This window comes from Pelodiscus sinensis, chromosome 1 (genome assembly GCF_049634645.1).
Source record: "Pelodiscus sinensis isolate JC-2024 chromosome 1, ASM4963464v1, whole genome shotgun sequence".
NCBI lineage: Eukaryota > Metazoa > Chordata > Testudines > Trionychidae > Pelodiscus > Pelodiscus sinensis.
In genome coordinates, this window is record NC_134711.1 from 310,942,565 (window position 1) to 310,969,639 (window position 27,075).

At 43.6% G+C, this 27,075-nt stretch overlaps 1 protein-coding gene across 6 annotated transcripts in view; it reads left to right on the forward strand.

The window, feature by feature from the left end:
• Window positions 1-933: 933 nt before the first annotated feature.
• SYTL2 (synaptotagmin like 2) overlaps window positions 934-27,075 on the forward strand; it is a 91,579-nt gene continuing 65,437 nt past the window's right edge. For 2 of the 6 annotated variants that reach the window (XM_075919415.1, XM_075919419.1), the window contains exon 1: window positions 934-1,091. The gene's annotated coding sequence lies outside the window, so the exon portion shown is untranslated. Of the gene's footprint in view, window positions 1,194-1,447; window positions 1,606-3,502; window positions 3,616-27,075 lie in introns of those variants that run through there. The other 4 variants (XM_075919417.1, XM_075919420.1, XM_075919416.1 and 1 more) reach the window with 4 other exon arrangements.

Consider the following 27,075-nt stretch of genomic DNA (forward strand, 5'->3'; position numbering starts at 1 on the left):
GTGGGAAGGAAAGCCAGAGGGTAGCTGGGGAAGGGAGTGGAGGGATTGGGGAGGGTAACTGGGGACAGGAGTGGAGGGATAGATGGGGGGAGTGGGGAGGATAGCTGGGAAAGGGAGTGGAGGGATAGGTAGGAGAGTAGGAAGGAAAGGGGGAGGGTAGGGAGCGGACGGATACATGGGGTGTGGGAAGGAATGGAGGGATAGCTAGGTATGTAGGAAGGAAAGGGGTAGGGAGTGGAGGGATAGGCAGAGGAGTGGGAAGGAAAGGGGAGGGTGGCTAGGGGAGAAAGTGGAGGGCTAGGTGGGGGAGTGAGAAAGAGAGGGGGAGGGTGGCTTGGGGAGGGAGTGGAGGGCTAGGTGGGGGAGTGAGAAGGAGAAGGGGAGGGTGGCTGGGGAAGGGAGTGGAGGGCTAGGTAGGGGTGTGGGAAGGAAAGGGGAGGGTGGCTGGGGGAGAGTGGAGGGATAGGTAGGGGAGTGGGAAGGAAAAGGGAGGGAGTGGAGGGATAGGTAGGAGAGTGGGAAGGAAAGGGGCGGGAGTGGAGGGCTAGGTGGGGGAGTGAGAAGGAGAGGGGGTGGCTGGGGAAGGGAGTGGAGGGATAGGTAGGCGAGTGGGAAGGAAAGGGAAGGGAGTGGAGGGCTAGGTGGGGGAGTGAGAAGGAAAGGGGGGTGGCTGGGGAAGGGAGTGGAGGGATAGGTAGGGGAGTGGGAAGGAAAGAGGCGGGAGTGGAGGGCTAGGTGGGGGAGTGAGAAGGAAAGGGGGTGGCTGGGGAAGGGAGTGGAGGGATAGGTAGGGGAGTGGGAAGGAAAGGGGAGGGAGTGGAGGGCTAGGTGGGGGAGTGAGAAGGAAAGGGGGGTGGCTGGGGAAGGGAGTGGAGGGGTAGGTGGCGAGAGAGAACAGCGCAGGGCAGGCAGCCTGAGCAGGTCTCTAGTGTGAGGGCGGGCTTGGCAGCGGGGAACCTCCCCTCCCTGGAGAGATGCTCTTCTCTCATTGGTGCGAAGGGCCCGGCGGTTCCTGTCCTAGGCGCGGCGCTCACCTTTCCTGGCCCAGAGGCGGCGGCGGCGGCGGCCGGGGCAGCAGGGTCCTGGAGGCGGTAAGTCGTTCGGCGCTGGTCCCAGCTCGGCAGGAGGGAACTAGGGGCAGCGCCCTGATTCCTAGGCGGGGAGGCGCAGCCGAGGAGCCCTGGAGTTTCGGGGTGAGTGAGAGCGGAGGACTGATCAGCCCAGGGACAGAGATCCCGTCTCTGCTCTCCCGTGCGCTGCTAAACAAGCTGGGGCGATTCCTGAGCCCTTCTAGAGGCTGGCGCTGGATGGAGAGGGAGCAACATGCAGTTAAACTACTTTCCCCTCCCCAGCCCTAGCTCCCAGCTAGCCAAGTTGCCAAAGGACTTCAGTTGATAGCCCAGAAACATTAGATTCTGATCTCCACTTTCCTTAAATCGCCCGTTAGGTGGCTGCAGAAGCTAGGGGGCTGTATGGAAGAAAGCGAGCCTTAAAGTGCCATTCGGGGATGCCTGTTGAGTATTGTGGACACGGCAGCATGATCGTTTCCTCTAAGCACAGAGTTGATACAACCAGAAGAGAGACAAGCGAAAGCAATGCTTCCAGGTTGTGTGTCTGTTCTTATCTGGGCAGGTGCTAAGTGTTGTCCGATATGTTTATGTGGGTGTTCTCTTCAATAGATATTAATGGTGTGTGGTAAGATATTTAGATGGTGAAAGTACTACAGTATTGTGGCTATTTGCATTCATTGTAATATTTTCTCAACCCAATAGCTAAACTTTGAAGCTGTGTTTTTTTTACATATGTAAAACAAATATGTAGGGCAGGAGCAATTAAAGACTGTTTCATTTTGTCAGAAGTATTTAGCTAGAAAAATGGCAACTGCTATGTCATGGAGTTATTTTAAGAATCTAGTAAAGATGAGTGTTCTGTGGTAGCCAGTGTCCTTCTTCTGGGTCAAGGGGGAAAAAGTTTGGTATTCTGGTTATAGCATGGTGAGCATGTCCAGAAATGAATTGCCATCAATGTTCCCTCTAATTTTTTCCATCCATTTGCAGAATAAAATGTATTCTGTGCACTGAGTCATGTGAAGTTGTGCACCACCATAGAAACACAGGCTGCTGGCTGTGAGTAGCTTTGCCAATCAGCTGGGTGGCACTTGAATCTCCCCTGGGCCGCTGCCCAAGTGCACAACTTAGAGTAGTGTTTCTTAGACTTTTTGAGATCACGGAACACCAAACAATATTTTTTTATGTGGAACACCTATGAAAATTTTCTTAAAAAAAAAATTGTAGTCAGACAAAGAAGTAACACAAACAAAGAAAAGCTCGTGGTACACCTGCGACTTGTTCTCGGAACATGTTCCATGGAACATAGTTTAAGAAACACTGGCTTAGAAGGAGCACTGCTTACCATGCTCTGAACCTTTGCATTTGATGCTCAAAATGTCCAGATTGTGGGAGTTTAGCTCTTTATCTCTGTCTTCCTTCAAGTTACCTATTAATCTAGTTAAAAACATGGTTTATTTTGCTAATGTAGTGACTCAATAATAATAAAAATTGCACTAAAATCACCCATTCCTGGTAATGCTGAAACAACGTAAAACCACAACATCTAATAGAATGCAAATATAGTCTAATTTATTTAGCTTTCTGGAAATGAATGGAGAACAGGGATCAACTGGATGGATGCATAATTGCTCTGAGAGTCTTTTGTACTGAATGTTAACTTGATAATTGCTGAGATGGCTTATAAATTCAGAAGATACCTGAATATATGGTATGATTGTATTTATTATTTGTATATGTGTATACTTCTCATCTCCTAAAAAGTGGCTTTCTTTCCTCTGAAGCATAAGATATTGACCATGGCCAGTGGCAGGATACTAAACAGATCACTGTTCTGTGCTAAATTAATTTTATCCTGCAATGTAGGACTTGCCAGTTTCCTAATATCAGATACAAATATGGTTCTAGGTTTGTACTTGGGATCAAAAAATGTTCTGTAACACAGAATGTGGAATAGAGTTAGTAACAGAGATTAATCAAGAAACTAAACAGGATGAAATGAAGGAATTCATTGTCTTTTTTTTTTCTCCCTCTATCAAATTTCCTGTGCTCATGACTGAAAGGAATCTGGCTTGTCCATACTTGATAGAACACTTCTTTCTTCTGTAAAGGTATCAGATACATTCCCCTGAATAGGACTGAAAATAAAACTCTAACAAGCACCCACTATTTCAAGGGGAATGTAAAAATAATGCTTAAATATTCAGTGAAGGAAATGTTTTCTTGTATATTATTATAATTTTATTAATTTTACTTCCTCCCTATTTGGCAGTGGTGATTTCTATTAGTCAAGCCTGTCATTAGCTGTTGTAATAAAGAAATGGTGGCCTTAATCAGGTGGTAGACTTAAGTTCAGATGCTGCTTGCTATCCAAGCTTCTAAGGCAGTAGTTCCCTTTCAATGGGTAAAGTTCAGCAGCTGTTGCACAGTTTTCATCTAATACCAAATCAGTTTAATGAGGCTCTTAGATCCTGTCTTCAGATTTTAGGATGTTTCAACATCATTGCATGCCAAGTGCATGACATGGATTGTGCAGCAATGGGCTGAGGTTAGTTTCCAGTTATTTGGTTTGTGGGTGATTCAGAGGGTTGGCTGAAGGCATTGTTTTTTAGAAGACTTATTCAGCACTTCATTCCTGTGATAGGGAGTCATCTGACTTCACCCGGGTACAGCAACTAGCTCTGCTGGATTCTCACCTCACTGAAAGTATATGGATTGCTTCATCTCTGTAATTTGATGCCGTTTATTGCTTTGGGGATGGCAAAAGGAAGAAAAATGCTGGAAGAAATGTTCTCTTATGAATGTTTTCAAAAGTTCTGAGTGAAGCTGTACTCCTGACTGTGAATATGTGAGGAGATGTCAAGTCTAGTTCTGCTGACTCACTTTCCTTTTAACTATTTGACTTGAATTTTGTTGCATTGGAGGGAATCTAACTAAATCTCCTGGTACTGCACTTTGAAAAGTTTTCAAACATTATGGACTCAATGTTGTTGTCATTAAAGCCTTTGGAAGGTCTGCTATTGACTTAATTGGAAGCTATTTCTCAAACCATATACCTCTGGTGGCTTGTGGGCCATAGTTAGTGGTAGGCGGCATGGCTTATAAGAATTGATTATAACTAAATGTATTGTAATTCTGAAGGTGGTGTGCAAAGTAGTAAGAATTTTAGATGTTATGCTAACTCAGGAAGCTTTAGAACTACTGGGTTAGATAAATGTTTTAGTTCGGTAGCATCAGGAAAACAGACTTTAAAAGTGTCGACAAATCTCTCTTCTCCTACCCTGTTTTGTTATATGTAAATGGCTTATTTGCTTTCAGAAATGAGTTTTTAAAACTGAACACATGTTTCAGAGAAAATTCAATTATTTGAAACATGGAGAGCATAATTCAGACAAACACTTGGGTTGCTGAGCAGCACAATATCGTGTGAAACTCAATTTGCTGCTGAGAGTGACGCTTTCACAGTTGACTGACTTCATGTTATGGTCAATATCTGAAATCACAATTAAGGGGGACTGATGCTCCAGTTTTCAATTTTGTTTTCAGGTTTTTGTGCCAGGATGAATCCACTAGCCAGGAAAATATGAAATTATGAAGGTGGCGCAAGCATAAATGTGCCATGTGCATCAGTGCTGATTTCTCCACTGAAAGGCTTAAGGATGGCATAGTGCTATTTAACACTTTAAATTTCTGAACTAGTCAATTTGTTTTGTTGGAAAACCCAATTTGTGTTCAAGAGAGGATGAGGTCTGTCTCACGTTATTATATTTTTCAAAAACACACATAGTTTGCAGTATCGATTTGAGTCATGATCTAAACTGGTGTAGTGTTTGCCATCCCTGCTCCACTGATGTCTTTATCACTGCTGGAATCTTGAAGACAATCACCTTTTTTTTTTCCTGTTGGTAGTGTCAGTCTCAATAATTCACTTGGCTCTGAGCAGAGTGCTGCTGTTGGAGTAGGTGTGTGCTTAAGCACTAGTACTGAAGCTGGATTTATGTTTACTTTATACAGATCATAAAAGGGATGCCCAAACTTTTCAACACTGAGATCTTGCCAGAAGCCTAAATAGTGCCCTGATTTCCCCCCCTCCTATAAATGTGTATGTATATTTAGTCTCAAAAAACATTTAAAAAAAGGGATTCCAGTTGCTTAGAGCCTCACATAAGAGAAAACTGATGGAGAACTTTGTTCAGTCTCTTGGCTGTTTGCAGGGAGTAGTCATTGGTTACAGCAGAACTATGTGTTAATAACAAAAGCAGTGGCTATGCTTGCAAAACAGGGTGGTGATAGCAAAAAGGTAAAATGGGACAGTAAGGCATGATCTAGCTAGCCACACTCTGTTTCCTACCCTATTAAACATGTGTAACAATGGCACGTTGGCCTTCGGCAAGTTAATGCATGACCTCAGCTTAGTACTTTGCCACAAGCAAAACCACTCTGTCCCGTTGTGGAATTCTGTGTGTTGAATATTGAGATTTGAAGTTCAAGGCAGTGGAGAGTTGGTCCCTTCATGCAACCATTTCCTCCAGTGCAAACATGGGTATAAAATGCTACAAATTCTGATTTTAATAGAATTTGGCATTCAGTTTGCATGGATATTAATGGTGCCATCAGGAGCAGGGTGATGGAGACTTAGACTAATAGGCTTGCAGTGGTGCATCACTGTATATAAGATATGCTACCATGAGAGGGCCGCAGGCTGCATGTTTGCAGCTTCACTATTAAGTCTTTTAAATGCTAGAGGAAACTTGGCAATGATTTCCTAGTATTGACAACATTGGCTTAGTTCCCTGAGTGTCAGCTGTGTTGTGAGCCCACATGTAGATAAGATAACTGCTGCCACCAATGTTTTAAGTTTCTATCTGTTTACCGCAGGTCTAAAGAATGATGCCAGCAACCAATTTACACTAGGGCTTCTGATGTTAACTTTGGTGGTAGTATTTCACTTGCAATTGAGAGCCTCCAACTTATTCTGTAGTTCTTGTGCCTCTTCATAATGCTGGGCTAGAGTCAAGCTCAACAGAATTCTCTTTCACCACTGATTCTGCTAAGCCGCAGTTCTGGTAGATGAGAGGTAGGGACAGGAGGAATCTCATTCACCATCAATGGTGCTGAAGTGAAGATAGTAAGCCAGCAGCTATTTTGAACCTAGGTTGAACCAGGGACCTCTAAGGATGAAAACATGTTTCTGTAGCTTGATCTGAAGAACCAGGCTTTCTAGCTATGGACTATAATAGGCATATCCTTTGTGAGGCACAGGGATGGGGCTGGAGGTGGCACAACATCTGTAAAAGTCCACAACATTTTCCTGTGTGTGGACAAGTCTTTGAAGTGAATCTTCATTTCAGTCTAGTTGCATTCCACACTGATAATCCTCCTGGAGTGCAGCAGTTACCACCTAGTGGACAGGTCTTCAGAACTGTCTTTCCAGCCTGCATCTGCTCAAGGAAACATTTAGAAAGAAATTACTGCTGGTTCTGTAGAACCGGTGTTAGCATTGGTGGGTGCCCTAATATAAACATGTATCTGAGGGTAACATTGGCAAATGTGCACAAAACCACACTTTTCTTAGAATCTTCTATCTATGTATTAGATGTAGTGGATATGCTTGTTTTTCTACTCTGGTTCCCAGTGACTATATAAACTTCAGCTGAATAATCCTTCCCCCACCCCCCTACAGAGAGATGCTTTGTAAATTGAAAACAAAAAAGCAGGAAATGTCTCACTTCCCAGTAGCTCCTAATGAAAATTTCTTGATAACTAACTGCTTTCTTTGTTATGTATGTTGCTGTTCTTGACTCATGTAACTATCAGCCTGAGTCCCACAGTGCAAGCAGAAATGAGCTCGCATGTTAGCTACTGGGCGTGGGGGCATGTCTGTCAGCATTTCCACTTTGTAAAGTGATATATTGCAGAAGCCTCATAACTTGACTGTAATTTGCTGAGGCTTAACTCTGGCAGTAGCTACTGAAGTCTGGAAGCAATTTTTTTAAAATTAAAAGCACAAAACTATAGGCCTGTTGAAATTATAAGAAGGCAAAGAAAATTAGAGTCTAGTCAGAGGTGCAGAGATTGTGTTCCTATAATTTTTGGGAAGGACTTTCTCAGACTGTTACATGTTCATTCCTGAGAACTCCAGAGCTCCTAGGGGAAACTTAAGTTAAATGAGTGAATTATCTCTGATTGGGGCTGAAGTATGGTTGAGTCAGTGATCATGGTTGTGTGAATCCTGCTCAGTTGGTCTCCTCAGCGTTTGCTTTCAAAGCCTGGGTGAGTCCACCCACTGACTTACTTTAGGAAATCTCTGGCCTAGGTTTGCCAGATGCTTTCACCAAAAATCCCAAACATGGCGCGCAAAAAAAAAAACCACATGCAAGGAGACAAAAGTTTTTGAGTGCCTTTAAGAATCCCTGTGGTCCTCACTTCCCCCCACCCATGCCAAGGGAAGTGTCCCCATGGGCCTTCCGTCCAAGAGAAACAGAAAATACCAGGCATTTTACTGGGCAGGGGTCAGAAAAAACTGACTGTTCGGGCAAAAACTGGACACCTGGCAACCCTACTCAGGCCATATAATTGGGTAATGGCCAACAGCAGTATTGAAAGAATATTTAATGGTCTTGCTGCTGAAGATGGAAGGTGTGGAGTGAGGGAAAAAAAGAAGGCAATTGAGTTAGTAAGCAGCTCTGCTCATCTGAAGCGTCTCCCCATTGGAGGCTGGGGAAGAGCAGACTGATTTGCTGCTACATGCCCAGGTTGGAAAGAGCAGGTCACTGTACTCTTGGAGGGAAAGGAATAACAGTCACAAGGCCTTCCTAGAAAACTTAAATAGGTGGCAACCTAATGGAAAAGAGAGGATAAAGAGGCTGGCCTCTTTGGGGTCACAGGAACTTCTGTGAGGTTTCACTTACACTTTTCTAGGCTGTGAAGGCTAGGACTATGAGAGTTTAAAGAGAAGCTAGATAATTTCATGGAGGTTAGGTCCATAAAAGGCTATTAGCCAGGGGATAGAAATGGTGTCCCTGGCCTCTGTTTGTCAGAGGCTGGAGAGGGATGGCAGGAGACAAATTGCTTGATCATTGTCTTCAGTCCACCCTCTCTGGGGCACCTGGTGTTGGCCGCTGTCGGCAGACAGGCTACTGGACTAGATGGACCTTTGGTCTGACCCAGTATGGCCATTCTTATGTTACGTTCTTCTCTCCTGTGTTTTGCATTTCTGCCTAAATTTTTAATGGGGTCCCAGCAGCTGGTCTGTTCATTGGTTCAACAGCAACACTTTTCAATGAGTTGAAAACAGTATTGCCTGGTGTACCTTGGGCAGAATTATGGTGGGTTTAAAGATCAGTCCACTCCTATTATCAAACCCCGCTGGAAGCAAGTTAGATGTTCCCTACGAAGGGGTGAGAGGCCTCAATTTAAAGGAGGCTGCAGGAAGGAGGCTCCTGTGACCATCTGAGAAAGTGAAAGGACACTGGATTTCTGCAGCCTATTTTTAGCTGTAAACTTTTGCTATTTTGGGTGGCTTTGTTTGAACTAGTAAAATGGTGCCCTGAAGGAAGGGCCTGAGAATTAAAAGCATGGCAGGGAGTCCTTCAAGGGCTGGGGAGACAGGCCATGAACCCATGTGCTGTATTTTTCTTTGATATGTTGCAATTGTGCCCACTGGCCCTGATCCTGACTGGGACCTCGGTTGTGTTAGGTGCAGCACAAGTACTGTACATAATTAGACACAGACCCTGTCTGTAATCGCTTACAGTCTAAAGATTCAATAAGCAGATTTAATAACTAGCAGCAGGGTAACGGTGGTGAGGTGACACCTTGGCATTGACTAGTTAATGTATTACTTGAGTAAGACCTGAATACGTCTTTTATCATCTGCCATGATGTGACCAGATGCATCCCTGTATTCACACTACACATTATTGTGATACTCGGTGCACAATATGCCTTGTGAGGTATCAATTAAAAATTAATTTGCTTAACAGTATCTTTAAAGTTAAGAATTCCCTCTGAATGATGTTGGTAGCACATGTTCAAACCCCCATAGCTCCAGTTAGGCAGGAGTGGTTTAACAGGTCTGTCTTAAAGGAATGTGTGTGCGCACCTCAGTTTACAGATAAGAATCTTGTTTACACTTAAGAACAGCAATAGAAAGGTCAGAAAAATTGGTGTTTGAGCATAGACAGGGGAGACGAGAGAGCATGGAGTCACCTTTACCCCCCAGATTCCGTATTGTGCCTTTACTGTTTGATTAAACTTTGCCTTGAGGTGTAATCCTTAGAATAATACTCTTTACAGAGGACTGGACTAAAAGAATGAGGGGCAAAACTGCCCTGGGGTGTGGTGCTCACTCTTACTCTTTGTCTTTCACCTAGGAAGACAAAGGGACCAGCCCTTCGGACTTTGTCCAGCCCTGACTTGAGAATTTGGTCACTATGTTGTTGGGAACTTGTTGTGGAAGGAATTTACTTTGATCCAAGTCTAGTGTGTTACATTTCCGTTACTGGGAAGAGCTTTATCTTTTTCTCTTGTAACCATTTCTGACTTTAGTGTCTTGTACTAATTTAAAATCAATCTCTTTGTATTTAAATCAACTTGTATTCTTTATCAAAACAGATCCCAACGTTGATTAAACTGAGCTGTTGGGTACTTTAGCTAGAGTTACCCCAGCTGTTGCATATTGATCCCTGTGACAAGGTGAAGTAGGCCCAAATGCACCCCACCCTAGGGAAAAGAGCAGAGGAGAGGTCCTCCAGCAAGCTGAAGTGGCTGCTTTGGCTGCAGCCAATTAGGGCCCAGAAAGCTGGTATACAGAAGCTGCAGGGCCAGGTCCTGGTAGTTCCTCTCTGGAGCTTAAGCCAGGCAGACCTAGGGACTGACTGGGAAGGCAAAGGTACCTCGGACAGCTCAGAGTGTGGGCTGGATTGCAGACCCAGGTCTAGTGTCTGAAGACTGGCTGTGGTGGGCTACAGCAAATTGCTGAACCCCGGACATAGTCATTGTGAGAAATTTATCTCAGACTCCAGAAAGAGAAGAGTGGACAGAGCATCTTCTTGGGGAAGCATCCCAGGGAGCGAATAGCAGTGGACAGTAAGGATACATAGCAGGCAATTGCTATTTTCAGGGTCCCTGGGCTGAGACCCAGACTAGTGAGCAGGCCTGAGTCTCCCTTAACTCCCACTAGCTATAAAAGGGGATAGAAAAGAAGTCTGGTCTCAGGCACCTGAGGAAAAAAGGGCATCTGGGATACCTCTACTCCCAGAGCCAGTCAGAACAGAGGTGCGTATGGGTACATGTCCTCAAAGGAGGGCGAGTCCTTTGCCATCCATTACAGGCCTATAATATCTGAAGAGGGCTGGACAGTGCAGGATGCACATTTTGCAGGAAGATTTGGGAGTGTGTTAGGATCACCCTACACTACAGGTAGCAACCAAGGCTGCTGGAAGCCTTAGTGTGGCTGGTGTTTCCTGACAGTCAGCTGGCATTAGAGTTGCTGCACAGGGCTGTGACTATATACAGACACTCAAGGTGAGACCTACATGCTGGTGGGTGGATTGTGAGCCACCAAAGTTGGGAGCTACCAAAGCAAAGCATTGTGAGACACCCAAGGTTGCAGAGGAGGGATTGTGTTACCCCCTTACTAATCTGGAGTGTATGCAAAATGTAGCACATGGATTATTTCCATTTATTTAAACCTGTGCCTATTTTCATTTTTAAGTATCTTTTTTTTGAGTATATGAAGTGGGGTGAGCAATGGGAGGATAAGTTCTCCAGCCAGGATGTAGTCTGTAAAATGCTTTCCCCTGCTATACCTACCTCTTGGGAAAAGGACTCATCTGCTTACTTAGCCAAGCATCCATTGTACACCAATTCTGTTTTAAATACAAGTATTTTGGTGACTGTCAATATGGAGACAAAAGGATTGGTCTACATAAACTGATGGTGGTATCAGTTTCTTGTAAGCTGTTTGCATAAGAGAGCAGAATCTTAAGGTGCCCCTTTAAAAAACAAAAAGAGCAATGAACTGAATTTTGAGAGAGCCAAAGCTTTGTAACTAGCAGGTGTAACCACACATCTGTGGATCAATATGGAGAGACAAATGGCATGCATTCACCAGTGGGTCACAATTGCATTTAGCATCCACGCTTTGTAGCTATGTTGAAAAAGTTGATCAAGAAGCATTCTCTTTGCATTTGAAAATCTCTTTGAATGCTGATTGTAGGATAAGGACCACAATGGCTCAGGAAATTAACTCGTTTGAAAATTTTCACAAGGATCTCAACAATGTTTGTGATGATAAAGAGATCTAGGGGGCAAAGGCAGCAGTGTCTTTAATTAGGTTTCATTAAGCTTGTAACTTTGATGCTGCAGGAGAGGTAGCAAACATGGGAAACTGACAATGGAAGACTTAATCTCTGTCACTCTACTACTGGTTCCAATTTTTGGAATGAGAACAGCCCTCTGTCAGAAGCCCTAACCATGATGATAAAACATAGGGAGCTCTACCATATCTTCACAGACCCATCCCTGTGAGCAATCAGAGTGAGAGAAGCAATCCAGAGTTTTTTTTCATTGGCACAAAAAGTCTCTTATGCAGTGGTTTTATTTTTGCACTGAAACTCAGCAGTTTCCACACACAACGCGCACTTCCAATGAAGACACTGGTGCAGGTTTTGCATAAAACCCTGACTTTTTGTGCTAAAACTGGTAAGTATAGACATAGCCTGAATCACTTCTTCGTAAGGTCTGTCTCTCTAACCTGTCCTTAGGTGACCAACAGACAAAAGATCCCTAACTTAAGGTGAAGCTTTAGAAGGTTGAGTTCTTGTGAGTTCCAGAGGGTGTACATTTGTGTATACATCCCGCCAGAGATTTTCTGGGAAACCATTTCACTTTAGAAGTTGACATTAATTGAACTAGTCCTGTGGAGCTCATAACACTTCCCTGGGTTTAGATTAGTCATCTCCTCTCCCTTTTAAAGAAATTACATGTGGTCCCCCAATAATCCACAAACATTTGCTTTTTTTAATACAGGTAATTTCTAAAATACCTGGACATAATTCAGTAAGATTCGTCCCACACACACATATTATGGTCTACCATAATATAAGTAAGCTGAATATCTCTGAACAAAGACTATATGCTGCAAATATGAATAGGCTTTTGTGACATATCTGGGCTTTAGAAAAGTAAAGAACTAGTTATCTAAAAGGAACAGCAGTCATCATGGTGTCAGTTTCTGCTTTTGCCAAAAATTGCATAGGCAAAAATATAACTCTTAAACTCAGTTATCGGATTTCTCCACTTATAATTGTTTGAAGTTTCATGATGATTGTTTTGTGTTAAGTGGTTCATCTGTTCCTATTGTACCATGTAATTGATGTCCTCAGGGAGTTACCTCCATATCTGCAGTTAGGCCCATTGTAACTACAATGATAATATCTTGAATAATGTGTACATAGTTTGGATATTATATCGAGGCAAAGGTTAAGAATTCAACCTGGAGAAGTAAGAAGCAGACTTTCCCTAAAAACAAACACTGACCCTTCTTGGATACAATATCTAAGTATAGCTATTATAGCTGGCAAGGAAAAAACCCAATGCTGCCCATATTGTTGATCCCTGAAACAAATGAGTAAGATTTTACAGTCTCATATTTAGAATTTAACATTTTGTTTCTTACCAGTGACATAATAGATCTCTCTCTAATAGGAACTGTTTTACTCCTTATCAAGATGCTAGCTTTGACATAAGTTTCCACTGCCAGCTCTGTTCTTGAGAACTTCTGCCAAGTCAGGTTGCCATAATTTCTGAGATTGGAATTAAACTAAAAAGCTCTTATCCTCTTAGTTTTCAGCTAATATCTTCTCATTTTTATGGTTTTAGTAAGTAACTTCTTGTCCTCCAGTTTAGAAAATGTTTGCCTGTCAACTCTCAACATGTTTGAGCACTTGGATCTTACAGGACAATAGTAACCTAGAAGGCAGACAGCTTCGAATGCATCAGAGAAGTACATGATATCGAAGAGGTTTGTGAGTGAAATTTTCCTAAGTGCCACTCACTGGCCTACTTTGACTTTCAACACTGCTCTGACTCTCCCTGTCTGAGATCCCTTCTTGAAAACCCTTCCCATAAGGTCAATAACTAGAGTGAGGTGATTCTTTTTGGCCAAAATGCTTTTTGGTAAAAAATGCAGATTTGGAGACCTCAGTTGTTTAATTCAGACACACTCATTGCCACTTCCCCCCCAAAAAAGTTTAATTCCCATATTTTTTTAAACAAAAGATTTTGTTTTTTGTTTGATATGACTCATTTCAAAATTCATTTTTATTTAAAAAAATTCAACAGTGTTAAATGGTCAAAAATCAAAAGATGGGTTTTAATTTGTACAAAAAAAGAAATGTTTCATTTGACGAGAAATTATTTTATTTTAAAACTTCATAGAATCACATCCATTCTTCATCCAGCTCTACCAATAGCTTTCTATTCTAGCAGGTTGAAGATTGGTATATCACTATATTGCCAAGCTTTTTCTAAAATATGAGTAATCATTATGACTGAGTAGGATTAAGGCTTGTTGCTGAGGATTTAACATTTTTCTCCATTATGAGATGATTTCTGCTGGGCATAACTATGGGAAAATATGAATGTTCTGTGCATGAGAGTTTTTAATTGTGACGTTCTAAAGCTGAATGAAATATTTCACCTTTTGTGTGTTCTAGGCTTATTACAATTTGGCCAAAAATCAATATGAAGTTATGCAGGAAAGATGACTATTCTGCGCATCCCTATCTAAATGCTAGCTACTAGGAAATAATTCAGCTCCCCTTGATTAAATATGTGTTTGATGCACAACATATACTGCAAGATAACCTAAGGCCCAGTTAGCATTCAGGCTGTATTAGCTCTGCATTGTAATGTAAACATTCCGATAACTGCTCATACATGAGCCGTATAGTAACATCTAGAGTGGTTCTGATGTGTGTATCTGCACCTCTTGTCAGTCTTTTTCTTTAAGCATTGGTCATCTTAGTTGGATTATCTGGGGCTGTAACACAAAAGTTTCTCTGTGAAAGAAAACGCACAAATAGCTGGGTTCTATTTTTATATACCGAATTGTAGACACAGAGTTTGTGGGGGAAAAGGAGTGATTGTTTTTGCTCTGTTGCCAGAACAGATTATCTAATCTGACCTGCATAACATGGGCAGCTGATGCATACCTAATTTTGTGCAGTATTAATGTAATTTGGCTTCCGTAATCTCTAATGCAGGGGTAATTCTATTTCCCTTCTGTGGGTGTAGTCAGGATAAACTTGATTGAGTCTTGCATAGGACAACAGTGGTTGCTATGTAAATGCAAATTGTTATTGTTGGAGGCAAAGGAGGAGCAAGGGGAGAGTTAAAATGGTGGTGGTTCTTTGTCACCTGTTAATGATGTTATTTGGTTCCCTAAACTGTTGGAGTGTTGTCTGTTAACCCCCTATCCCTTCCCTGAGTGAGTGTAGAAGAATGTCTGAGGTAAACAGCAGGAGTAAACAACAATGCACACGGCCCCAAGAGGCCCAGACTCTGTGGCTGATCCTTAAAGTAAAGAGGGACAGACACACAGTGGGTTGACCATCAAGTGGAGCCTCCCAGATCGCCCTCTGCTTGGTTTGCCTGGTCAGCGGACCAGCTTAGGAGTTAACTTGGGAAGATCAAACAATATGAACTGCCTTCTGCTCGCCTTATCATCCTGCCTGGGACTGTAAGTGTGATTGAGTGTATGAGTGAGATTCCTCTCCCTTCCCAGTTTTAACTGAATAAACAAACCCTTTACACTCCTATGTGGTGATCCCCTCTCCTTAGTGTTTAATCCACATCCCCTTGCAATATTTTTTTGCACACTTTATTTCCCTGTGCCCCTGGCTCCAAGCTTATCCTACTGACACTTCATGGACTCTAAGGAGCAAAATAGTTCCTTTTACTTGAGAATGCATAAATATAGCCTCTGTTTTCAAAAGAGAACCTGAGGGGATCATGTTAGCTGAGTAAAACATGGACTGGGCACAGATATAAGAGCTGCTTATCTGCAGGGCCTGTGATTGTTCTCTCCAATAGGAGTTGGATGCTCTAGGAAGCAGCATCCCTGCCAAAAGCCTTGTAGCCAGGAACTGTAGGATTGGCTTCCAATTTGCTTGTGTGATTAGAAGGCATAAGCTGGAGAGCAGCTTTCCCGAAACAAAAATATTTGTATCAACTGCATGAGGAATATTTGAAAAATGAAATTGCAACAGAACATATGTAGAATGCGTCTAGGTTCCTGCATGAAAGGGGAGGGTTGGTTGACTTAAGTACAAGGCAACATATTAAGGGCTTTGCTCCTCAATTTCAGGTTGTACTGTCAAGCTTAGCATCTGTCAGTACTAACTGCTCCAATGCTATTCTGCCCCCCCGCCTCATACCACCACGATATGTGCATGCGCACACACATTCCAATGTTCCCTCTCTTTTCCATCCATGTGTGGAATATTTCCATTCACGCAAGGAATACATTTTTCCATGTGCACTGTTAAATGGTACTTGAGGCATGTGTGACTGTGCACTACCAGTAGAAATAAAACCTAGTTGTGGGGGGGCTCTGCTAATCAGTTGGCATTTGAATCTCTCTTGAGTGACTGCACAAGTGCAGTTTACAAGGAACACTGACACACACATGTAGCATATGGAAGTCTAAAACTGTGGTGTGTGGATTTATGGCACCTCTTAGGGTCCGGAACCGTGGGGGACAGAATTCAAGTCTTTTGCTTGAACTCTGAGCTGATGGAAGAAGTGGGGCTGGATGTTACTTGTTTACAAGAATCCTCTGACTGGATTAACTTGATTATGATGTTTGGAACCAGTTTAAAGCCATGGATGAAGAATTAAAAGGCATAATTAAGTTTTGGGCAACATAGTCCATAGTACTGTCAGCCCCAAAGCACTAAAAAATCATGTTAGTGCCCATCCTTCCTCCTCCCCCCCCCCCCATTGAAATTAATGGATATTTAAGTCAAACTTCTGAAAATATGTACTGGATTTTATTTAATTTCTGGTTTGAGAATTTAAAAAAAAATCATACCTAGTGGACATCTTCAGGTACTCTATGCATGTAACCATATAAGATAGAAACATTTTTTTTTAATTTCGAAAAAATTCCCATAATCACAAGCCTCCAGAAACTAGAGCTGTAAGAAAAAACTCAAATACAGTAAAACTCATAATTTTGAGTTATGGAGTTCCACTGAAGAAGTGGGCTGTGCCCACAAAAGCTCATGATACCATCTATATGTTTTGTTAGTCTAACTGTGTGATGTACCCAAAACTCCAGCACTCAGTGTGTAATTGTGATACTCTTTCACTGTCATGTAGCATTTTTTGGTATTCATGAAATACAGAGATGGAGTGGGCAAAACAAAACACCAAAACCAAAAAAACCATGCAATAGCTGTACCTATTACGGAAGTGCCTGCATTTTTTTTAAGAGTCAAGTTTTGCATCATGAATGAGTTGTTCCTGTCATTTGCATAAGACTTTTAAATGTTGGGTTTTTCTTTTTTGAGTCAATCAGGTATTGATTAAGTGAAGCTTAATCAATTAATCATTATAAACATGGGTGGCAGGGGATTAAAATAAAAAAAATTGTCAAACTTTTAATTCTTTTGGCCATGTTAAATAGCTATGACTGCCTCTTTTTTTTTTTTTTTTTTTTTTTTTTTTTAAAGCTTACCCTCTTTCAGAATTTATGACATGGCAGACTAATGTGTGTAGGAGAAGTATTTTGTGAATTTTTTTTTGTTGCATGATTTGAAATGCAGATATGTCAAAATCTTACTGTCTTTGGAAACCTGGCTTTAAATTATGGAACTTGATATAAATCTAAGCCAACTGCCTCACCTTTTTACTCCTGTATTAAATGTTGTTGGAGGCAGGGTGTTTCTGCAGCAAATTAGCCTTGTTCCAACTTGCACTGAATGGGCTCACTTTTTTTTCCTGTGTAAGCAGCCAGGTGTTCTTTGCTGACTCTAGGAAATGACATCTGTAATATGCTCTACTTTGTTGCTTGTAATCAGTATGTGTCCAGTGAGCTACTGACTTGCTATTATGGCAAATGTAATTCAGGATTTATACCTTTCTGGTGTTCAGAGAAACTAATTACAACCACTTAACTACTTATTCAGTGACTCAGGTATCTAATTCCTTGAATAATTTCCCTTGCCCATTTCTTATGTGAGGCATCACACTTCTCATTGCCAAGCCAAGTGATAAGTCACTGAGGCCTGGTCTACACTAGGAGTTTTGGTTGAACTTAACCAAATTAGGTCAATTTTTTCCCCCCTAAACAGTGAATTCATACCACTAAGCCTGTTCTGTCACCTTTAAGGGCCATTAAAGTCTATTTTGATATTTCCTGCTTTTTATGAGTAACAATAAATTCGTCCTTGCATGGTTGGCTTTAGGGTAGTGCAGACACAGAGCTGTAATAGTACATATTCTTGGCCTCCAGGAAATGTCTCAGTGCCCAGTGTGACCGCTCTGTCCAGGACTTTCAACTCTGCTGTTCTCCAGGTGCCTAGGAAAAGCCCTGGCAAAATCTGAATTTAATTTCCTATGTGGCCAGCATGGTGAGCAGACCTCAGAGAAGGCAGCACATAGCAGCAGCACACTTGGCCATGAATGCCAAGGGTCACAAACAAGCATGAGCTTAGAGCATGTAAGAGAGCTTGGACCTCATTGCTCTGTAGGAAAAGGAATCTGTTCAGGCAGAACTGAAACACTCATCTCTATACCAAGATGGCAAAGGGCATGGCAGAGAGGATATGCCAGGTGTAAGCGGGGGAATGGTCCCGCTATTGTAGAGAACTTTCCTGGCTTCTATACCACCCCCATGAAATGGACCAGCAAAAGGATCTGAGTCCCCGCTCCCACTTCCTTTACCCCACAGCTTCCCTGATCCTGAGGGCTCCCCCTCCACTCTCCTGAGTAGCAGAGTCCTTGAAACCCCAACAAGGCTGGGCCCAGGTTTCCTGGGGCTTAATCCCCTACCTTGTAGTCACTAGGGGTAGGAGTTAGGGTGTCCCCACTCTGAGGTGCTAAGAATGGTTAAATGAGAACACACAGCCCTGCTCTGTAGCACGGGGACATCAAAACAGCAGTCTGCAGAGTGTAAGGACAGTTCACAGTCTCTTCCTTATAGGCCCCTTAGAGGCCCTGAATGTGCTGCAGAGGGGCTGCAGGCTGGACACGCTTGCTCTGGCAGTGACCACACAGCCTCAAGCTCTAAGTGGCCAGACCCCTCTCCCAGTCTGGCCTGCTGGGCCTCTTGGCTGGTGATATCTCCCTGCTCAGAGCCTCTCCCCGCACTTTGCTGGTCCCAGCTGCTCACCACACCCAGCTGTAGGCTGTGCTGCTTTGCCAGTCTCCAGCTCCTTGCATTGCATTGTCCCTTTTGGCTTCTCTGAGCACTGCCAGTCTGCTGCTTAACACAAGGTCTGCACTCCTTGGGCTGTGTGTGCCTGGCTCTGTTGCTGCAGGATTTCTCCACACAGCTTGCACTGCTCTTAGCTGTCTCTCAGTTCTCTCCTTGCTCAGAGAGACCCAGAACAATCCCAGCTCACAGGGAGGACGGGGCCTGGCCTCTCGCTTTCCTCACTGGCCTGTCCAACCTGTCAATCAGGCTGAGCTGGAGTGTTGGCTGCTTTCCATTGTCTCTGGGGTCTGTCAGTCTCATGGACCCTTCCCCTTTTGATACTGGGAGCTGGCGAACCAAAAACTCCCACAGAGTTTTAGTAAGGGGCTAACAGTCCCCTTACACAGGAATGCCCAGCAGTGCCATGTGAAAATAAAGGAGATCAGAGAGGTAAACCAGAAAACAAAGGAGGCAAACAGATGATTTGGGACAGTGCCCCAATATGCTGCTTTGGCTACGTGGGATTCTAGTCGGGGACCCGACCATTATCCAAAGCCAATCCATGGATACCTCCCAAGACACTCCTCAGTCGTGCTGGAAGATCATAACAAGTAGGGTTCCACCGGGGTTTGTTTTGGGACTGGTTCTGTTCAATCTCTTCATCAATGATTTAGATACTGGCATAGTAAGTACAATTATTGAGTTTGCAGATGATATCAAGAGGGGAGTGGTTGCAAGTGCTTTGGAGGATAGGGTCATAATTCAAGATGATCTGGATAAAGTGGAGAAATGGTCTGAGGTGAACAGGATGAGGTTTAATAAGGACAAATGCAAAGTATTCCACTTAGGAAGGAACAAGTAGTTTCACACATACAGAATGGGAAGCAGCTGTCTAGGAAGGAGTACTTCAGAAAGGGATTTAGAGGTCATAGTGGACCACAAGCTAAATATGAGTCAACAGTGTGACACTGTTGCAAAAAAACCAACCATGATTCTGGGATGCATTAACAGGAGTGTGGTGAGCAAGATCCAATAAGTTATTCTTCTGCTCTATTCTGCACTGATGAGGCCTCAATTGGAATATTGTGTCTAGTTCTGGGCACCACATTTCAAGAAAGATGTGAGAAATTGGAGAGGGTCCAGGGAAGAGCAACAAACATGATTAAAGGTCTAGAAAACATGACCTGTGAGGGAAGACTGAAAGAATTGGTCTTGTTTAGTTTGGAAAAGAGAAGACGGAGAGGGGACATTATAGCTGTTTTCAAGTATCTAAAGGGGCGTTTCAAGGAGGAGGGGGGGAAATTGTTCTCCAAGAAACAATGGACTTAAATTGCAGCAAGAGAGGTTTAGGTTGGGCATTAGGGAAAATTTCCTAACTGTCATAGTGGTTAAATGCTGGAATAAATTCCCTAGGGAGATTCCATAATCTCCATCACTGGAGATATTTGAGAGCAGGTTGGATCGACACCTTCTAGACCATCCCTGATAGATGCTTCATCCTGGCAGGGGACTGGACGTGATGACCTCTTAAGATCCCTTCCAGTTCTAATATTCTATGCCTGACACCAGAGTCCAGCTGTTCCTTTAAGGTCTCTGTGGTGTACCTCCTGCATAGTGGATGCTTAAAAGCATAACTGTGATCTTTTACATGACACATCCCTGTCATCTTGGGACAGACCTTCATTTATGCTAAGAGATTAGTCTATGCTCCACAATGTATCTCTTCCATCTATTGCCCCGCCACAGTTAGGGAGCCCCATCACAGCAAAGCCATCTTCTATGTCCTGCACATTTCCCAGAATGCCTGCTCTTTGTAGCAGAAGTGTATTGATTGCCTTGGCTACTTGGAACACAGCAGCCCCCACTGTAGGTTTCCCTACTCTGTATTGATTCCAAGCTGACTGGTAGCTGTCGGGTGTTGCAAGCTTCCACAGGGCTGTAGCCACTCGCTTCTCAGCTGTCAGGAGTGGGTCTCGTTTTGGTATTGCTGCACTTCAGGGTGGGGGAAAACAATTCGCAAACTTCCATGGAAGTGGCCTTATGCTTGTAAAAGATTTGCAACCACTGCTAATTGTCCCATAGCTGCATGACTATGTGGCCCCACCAGTCTGTGCTTGTCTCACGGCACCAGAACCGGCGTTGCATTGTGTCCAGAGGATCAAATGATGGTGGCATTTGCAATTCACTCTGCAAAAGTGCTTTGCAGAAGAGTATGTTCATGGCTTCCTGAGATTTTTCTTGTTCCAGTGGACCTTGGATATGCTCTGAACATACTGCAATATAAGGTGCAAGATGTTTGCTATGACTGCCATAGCACTTTGCTGCTGAATTGGTTCCATTCAGGTCTTGCTATGGTATCTGCATGGATAACCAGGCTAAAAAGGGTGCGAGAAGATTGCTTTCAAGCAAAGGGTGGGAGGGTGGAAGGCGAAGGTGAGTCCATTATAGGACACTGATGACATGTACCCAGAACCATCGCTGTACTGTTTTAGTCCCATCGGGTACTGGGAGCATAAGCCCCCAAAATTCAAAGGGGCGAGAGGAACTGTGGGATAGTTACCCACAGTGCATCACTGTCAAAGTCAACAGTAGCCACCTTACTGGGGGCACACTATATCAAATTCTTGCACACAGTGGGGACATGCACCTTTGATTTTACAAAAGTGTGTGCTAGAAAATCAACCTTACTAAATTCAGCCTTATCTTCTAGTGTAGACCAGGTCTACAGTGCACCATATAAGCCCAGGCAGGTTTTTTATCATTCATTTGAGTGGGAGTAGGAACAGATTCTAAGTAAACAAAACATCAGGTAAAACTGAATGCAAAATGAGGTTCATATATCAGCAAAGTAGCATTCTTTTAAAAAAATTTCTCCTATGCTATTTGGAGAAGAATCAGCTAGTCTGGCTAATGCAAGCAGCAGCGGTGGATTTAGGGCAGGGCGAGCGGGGCGGCTGCCCCGGGCCCCGCGCATGCGCTGTGGCGCCACGGCGTATGCGCCGTGTCAAAGGAGGGGCCCCGCAAAAGTTCGCTGCCCTGGGCCCCGCGGCACTCTCATCCGCCCCTAGCAAGCAGCAAATGGTATGCACAATTACACACTAACTATCTCAGTCCATCTAATACTCAGTCCTGGAGCCACATTCTTGAAGAAAGAGAGTGTACGTATCTTTCCAGGAGTGGTGGTCTTGTGTGAGAGGTTTTTTTAAAAAGAGGCGCTCACTATCATTTGGTAGAAATCTCCTGAAGGAAAGAGGAATGATAGTCTCAGAACTAACTGCAGAGCAGAAAGAATCTTCTCCTAGACACTGTCCAGAGCAAGGTTTGTACACTCTAGTCTAGCTGTTGAGCAGGGCTGTGTAGAGATTCAGGCCTTAATAGGGAGATTTGAGGTTTTGGTTCCTACGACTTTAACGACAATCTCATAAGAGAGGGATTAACAAGTCCCACCTGCTTAGTAAAGTAGTCTCTCTGCCCATCTTTTTATACTTAATTCTTATTTTTGATTTAAAGGATTTAACGTAGAACTTCTTCCCGTCTCCCCTTGTATTTCTCCTGGAATGGCCTTTTATGGCAACATACATCTTGGTAAGCCAAAGGCAAGTAGAAAAATTACTTGATAATTCCAGTTCAGAGTTGTCTGAGGTTTGTCCACATAATTTACTTTTTGTGTGGGCAGCTGTACATCTGCAACTAAATCAAGGCCCTTAGACATTAACACAACAGATGCTGACCAGGGCTGCTTATGTTGGATACACTTCACCTGTGACTGTCAGAGCTGCTAATATAGATACTTTTTTAATAAACGAGATGATTGTTCCTTCCAAGTGACTGGAGGAAAGCATTATTTGAATTGGGCTATAAATCCTCTATGTTGAGATCTGTAGGTGGAGCTGTAAGTATCTGTGACCTGGAATTTACTTGGAAATGGAGATCCAGATGATGTTTTTTGAAGAATCTGGGTCAGAGCTTTTCAAACAGAATATAGAAGGGCCATGCATGGCTGCCTAAAGCTTCTCTAGATTGTTCATTGTGGAATAATTAAAGTGGAATTATGATTAGAAAAATGGAAAAAATGACACCTTGCTTTGGAATTCAAAGAATTTAGACTGAGTCTCCACCTGTTTGCTTCAGTACTGTGTGTTTGAAGTTGGGGAGTGGAGAGACAGGCTTTAATCTGACTAGTACTGCAAAATCTTTTACTGTGCTGGACGATTGAATTGGACACTTTAGCCTTAGAGCATTGCCAACACAGTTGATGCCCAAATTCTAATGTCTGAACTTTATTCCTGGTGACATTAAAAGATTTTTATGGGATTTCAGGCTTTTTTTGCAAGGCTCTCTGTTCAGAAAAATTGTAAACAGAGCAAGATGTATATAAAATTCATTAAAAGAGGATAAATAAGTTATCCCATGATGTCACTTCCTGAAATGCAAACAGGCATTAGCTTATCTGCAGGTGTCTTTCGCCTATTAAAAATAAGGACAGTTATCAGTTGAGCTCAAGTTTTCCTGTTGTGTAATGCCAACATGATTATCTTGCTCTAATCTCTTGTTTCAGCGGTTTTTAGATTAGGTTGTCAAAGTGAGCAACTTGATGGATCAGTCACATGACTACATCTAATCATACAGTCACAGATGTAGCGAGATTTTTAGTGCCTAAGGAGAGACAAAAAAACTGATAATGTTGTTCTGAAAGTCCTCTAATAAAGGCAGCTGGCCCAAGAGGGGGAGGCAAATTCACTTATCTCCCAATAGTTTGAGACTTTTATGTATGAGTAATATGAAGTTTTCACTGGTTCGTTGGTTTCCCCATCTCAAACTACTTTTCACTCTAGCATGACCTGTAGTAGCTGGGGAGTATGCTCTCTACCAGTGCTCCTTTTTTCCCCTCTGTCTTCATTCCTTCCCGAGTTGTGTGTCCAGCTAGTTTTACTGTCAGGTGACAGGAATTATCCTGCAAAGAAGCTGTTCTTCATTTGCCCTCTGTCTGTCTTGGCTCTCTCTGGTCTATGGGCTGGAGCCTTGATTCAAGAGAACAGAAACAAAGCAACATTCAAGACTTCTAACTGCTTTTTGAATCAAGTGAAATGGGATTAAAATAGTGTGCTCCTGCAGAACCATACACCCCTGATTCTGCATAATGAGTTGTGAGTGACCACTCCAGTGTTTATATTTTTGCTTTTTTTTTTTTTTTTAAATTCCATATGCCCTTTCTAGTAATGGAAGGGGGGAGGCAGTGCCTCTCTTTGGTCATATTTTAGTATTAATAGTAAAAATACAATATTGTTCCACAGGAAGCAAGACATCCGTGAAAAGGCTAGGATATCCTGTATTATGGCATGCCACACTCTATGGTGGTAGAAGGAGCAGAACTTGGATGGCCCTGCTCTGGAAACACAGGCCACTACCACTGGAGCACAAAGAATAGTTACTAGCAGAATATGCTCCCGTAGATGAGCCGTTCTGATACCATCTGACTGAGAGCAGTAGCTTGCATACGCAGCAGAAGGCATTTACTGGAAGGAATTTAGGTTTGGCAAACCTGGGACCTGACTCTGTTGTTCAATCAGAACTTGCACTAAAGTCATTTGGTAGTCTATACATATTAAATGGCAAGATTTTGATCATAGCCTTGGAGAGAAGCTGGGGAGTTAACACTCTTGTCAAGCTATTGCCATCTCATTGAAATCTGGAAAGCTGACTTTAATTAATTTAAAAACAAAACAAAAAATTAACAGAATATATAAAGTAAAATCCTATAGAAACTGTTGCTACTATCAAATTAGCGCTGATATGGTGCCTCACTCTTTAATTCTCACACCAGTTCTTCATATTTGGTGTCTATATAGCACTGTACATCTGCAAAGCACCATGCAAGTGCTAGCCTATTCGTACCACATCCCTGTGAGGTTGATAAGTTGCAGTATTTCCATTTTAGAAATAGGGCTATCAAGATGGTAAGATCCATCTATCCTACAGCTGTATCGATGGTACCTGTTATAACATAGGGTTCCATGTCCTAGTTATAACACTTATTACTTGTATCGTGGTCGCATCTAGGATCCATTGTGTGGCGCTCTATTACAATGGTTTCCAACCGCCGGCCCGCAGACTGGTGCCAAGCTGTGAACTGCTGGCTGTCAGCCTGCGGCAGCTGCCACCACAAACAGCCAGCTTCAGCAGCTGTCTGACAAGGCCTGGCTGTGCTGTCCTTTGGGGGGGGGGGGGAGGGTGCACCTGGCAGCTTGGCCTCTCCCAGGAGCCCCCTGCACCCAGCCAGGAGAGGGTCTGGCTTCCTGGGTGGTGAGCAACGTGGATGATCTCCATTAGCTCCTCAGTCTTGCGAGGTTAAGGCCTGGTGGAGGCATGGCTGTGCAGCTCATTTGGGTGAGGGGAGGGGATGGGGGCAGTTGGGGCTTGCCAGCAGCGGAGTGGTGAATGAGGATGGAGAGGCGAGCACGGAGACAGTAGGGTAGTGGGGTGGGGGGGAAGCATTGAAAAGGGGAATTAAAGGGCTCACCCACAATGGACCCTCAGCTTCTCCTTCAGTGGGGTAAAAAAAATCCCTGGTTAGGGAGCTGTTCAGAAGGAGCCTTCGGCCGGCTGGTCAGCGGGCGCATACTATATAGACATGAGCTCATTCATCCCTCCTTGCTGATGGGGTGGCAGAGGCTCTGCAGGATCATGCCACTGGCCCAAGAACACAGAATGAGCTCAGCTCAGACCTCGGGCCTCCCAGCCTCTGCCACCCCCAGGCCACGCTGGCCGTCTGTCCGCCAAGTCCAGAGACAGACACAGGCTGCGGGACAAGAGAGAGGTATTTGCTAAGAGCTGGGGTCTCCAAGCTAATCAGGATCATCTGGACCATTTTGGGGTCCCCTCTCGGCTCTTGCAGGGGCAGAACATGGGCTAAACCCACTTGCCTCTACCCTACTGCCCTCAGAGGCCTTGATCCCCTCCAGAGAGCCAGCTGCCTCACTGACACGTCCCCCTTCTCCTCCTCCACAGCGCTTTCCCGTTAACACTAGCAGGCCAGGTCCCCACCACTGGTATCTGCTGGCGCCACACCGACTGACACCAGCTGAGCGTTTGTTGCTATCCTAAGATGCCCCTTGGTCCTGCAGGGAAGCTGGCTGCCCCCAGCAGAAAGGGCAAGGGCAGCATCTGTACAGCCGGCGGGGCGAGGCGGGAAACAGTCGGCTGAGCAGCTTGGGCGTATTGCCTGGACCTGGCAGAGGGAGCCACCCGCAGCGGAGAGGGCATGAACTGTAAAAGGCCTTACTGGAAAGACCCCCCCCATCCCATAAAGTCCATGGCACTCAACATGCAGTCCTCCCATCCTGCAGCTCATGCCACCTGCTTGCCTGACAGACGCTCCAAAGAGCAAATCTCTCCAGATCTTAGCTATTGGGATGAGAGAGAGCGAGATCGATCCTATCTATCTCCAGCTTTCCCCTCCATCCCTTCTGTTTTCAGCTTGCCTGAGTCCTCAGCATGAGGGTCAGAACCTGCCTTTCCCTCCCCTCACACCCTTCAGCCCAGAATACTAATTACAGCAAGCTAAGGAAGAGATTTATTTTATTTTTTCTGTCATTATTACGTGAATATGTTAGAGATAATGGGAACAGCAGTCTGCATTAGAGGCCAATATTTCATGCGTCATCAGATCTCGGGACCGCCATGTGGTGGGCAGCTGCCAGAGCTGTACCTGGAATGTTTGCAACGGCACATTTTGGCGGATCAGTAACATTTTATTTGCACATTTGCATATTTGTTGTTTTCATAATGAATATGCAAATAAAATGTTACCAGTCCACCAAAAGTTTGTGAATGGGTTTCCCAAACCACAGTATAAAAAGGGTTGGGAACCACTGCTCTATAAACACAACAAAAAGTTATGTCTAAAAGTCATAGTGTAAATGGGAGCAAACTGTCTCTCTCTGACCATGGTAATGTCGTGGACTCTCCCCTGCTACTTCGCTTCCAGGGACAGTCTTCTAAGTCTGTGTGCACAGTATTTACTGCAACAGGGTCCTGCTTGAAGACTAAGGCTCTTTGAGGCTATTCTATTATAAGTAATAAAAAGAGTAAGTTTGCTGTTGCCAACTCAGAATATCATCATGAGCATTGGTAAAACAAAAAGAAAAAAATATGTAGCACTTTAAAGACTAACAAGATAGTTTATTAGCTAATGAGCTTTTGTGGGGCAGACCCACTTCTTCAGATGTTTCTTTCTTAAAGTCACAGATTTTCCTGGAGTCATGAATCTCGGATTTCATTTAAAACACAAAAGCATTGTGAGTGTTTTTGTTGTTTTTGTTTAACACCTCCTAGCTGCAGAGAAGGACCTGGAAATATTACCCTAGGGTATCTGAGGTTCTAAAACTAGAAAGTAAATAAAAGGGATCCCTCAACTATATATGTATTTTTAAGCACCTCCTGATATTTGGGTCCTGGACTAACAATATTTGAATGTTTGGAGTTGGCAATATTGTTCTGTCTGCCCAGTCTGTTCACACCTTTCATCTGTCTGTTAACACATTTCATCTGAGAATCTTTGGTGAATCGCTATTCAAATCT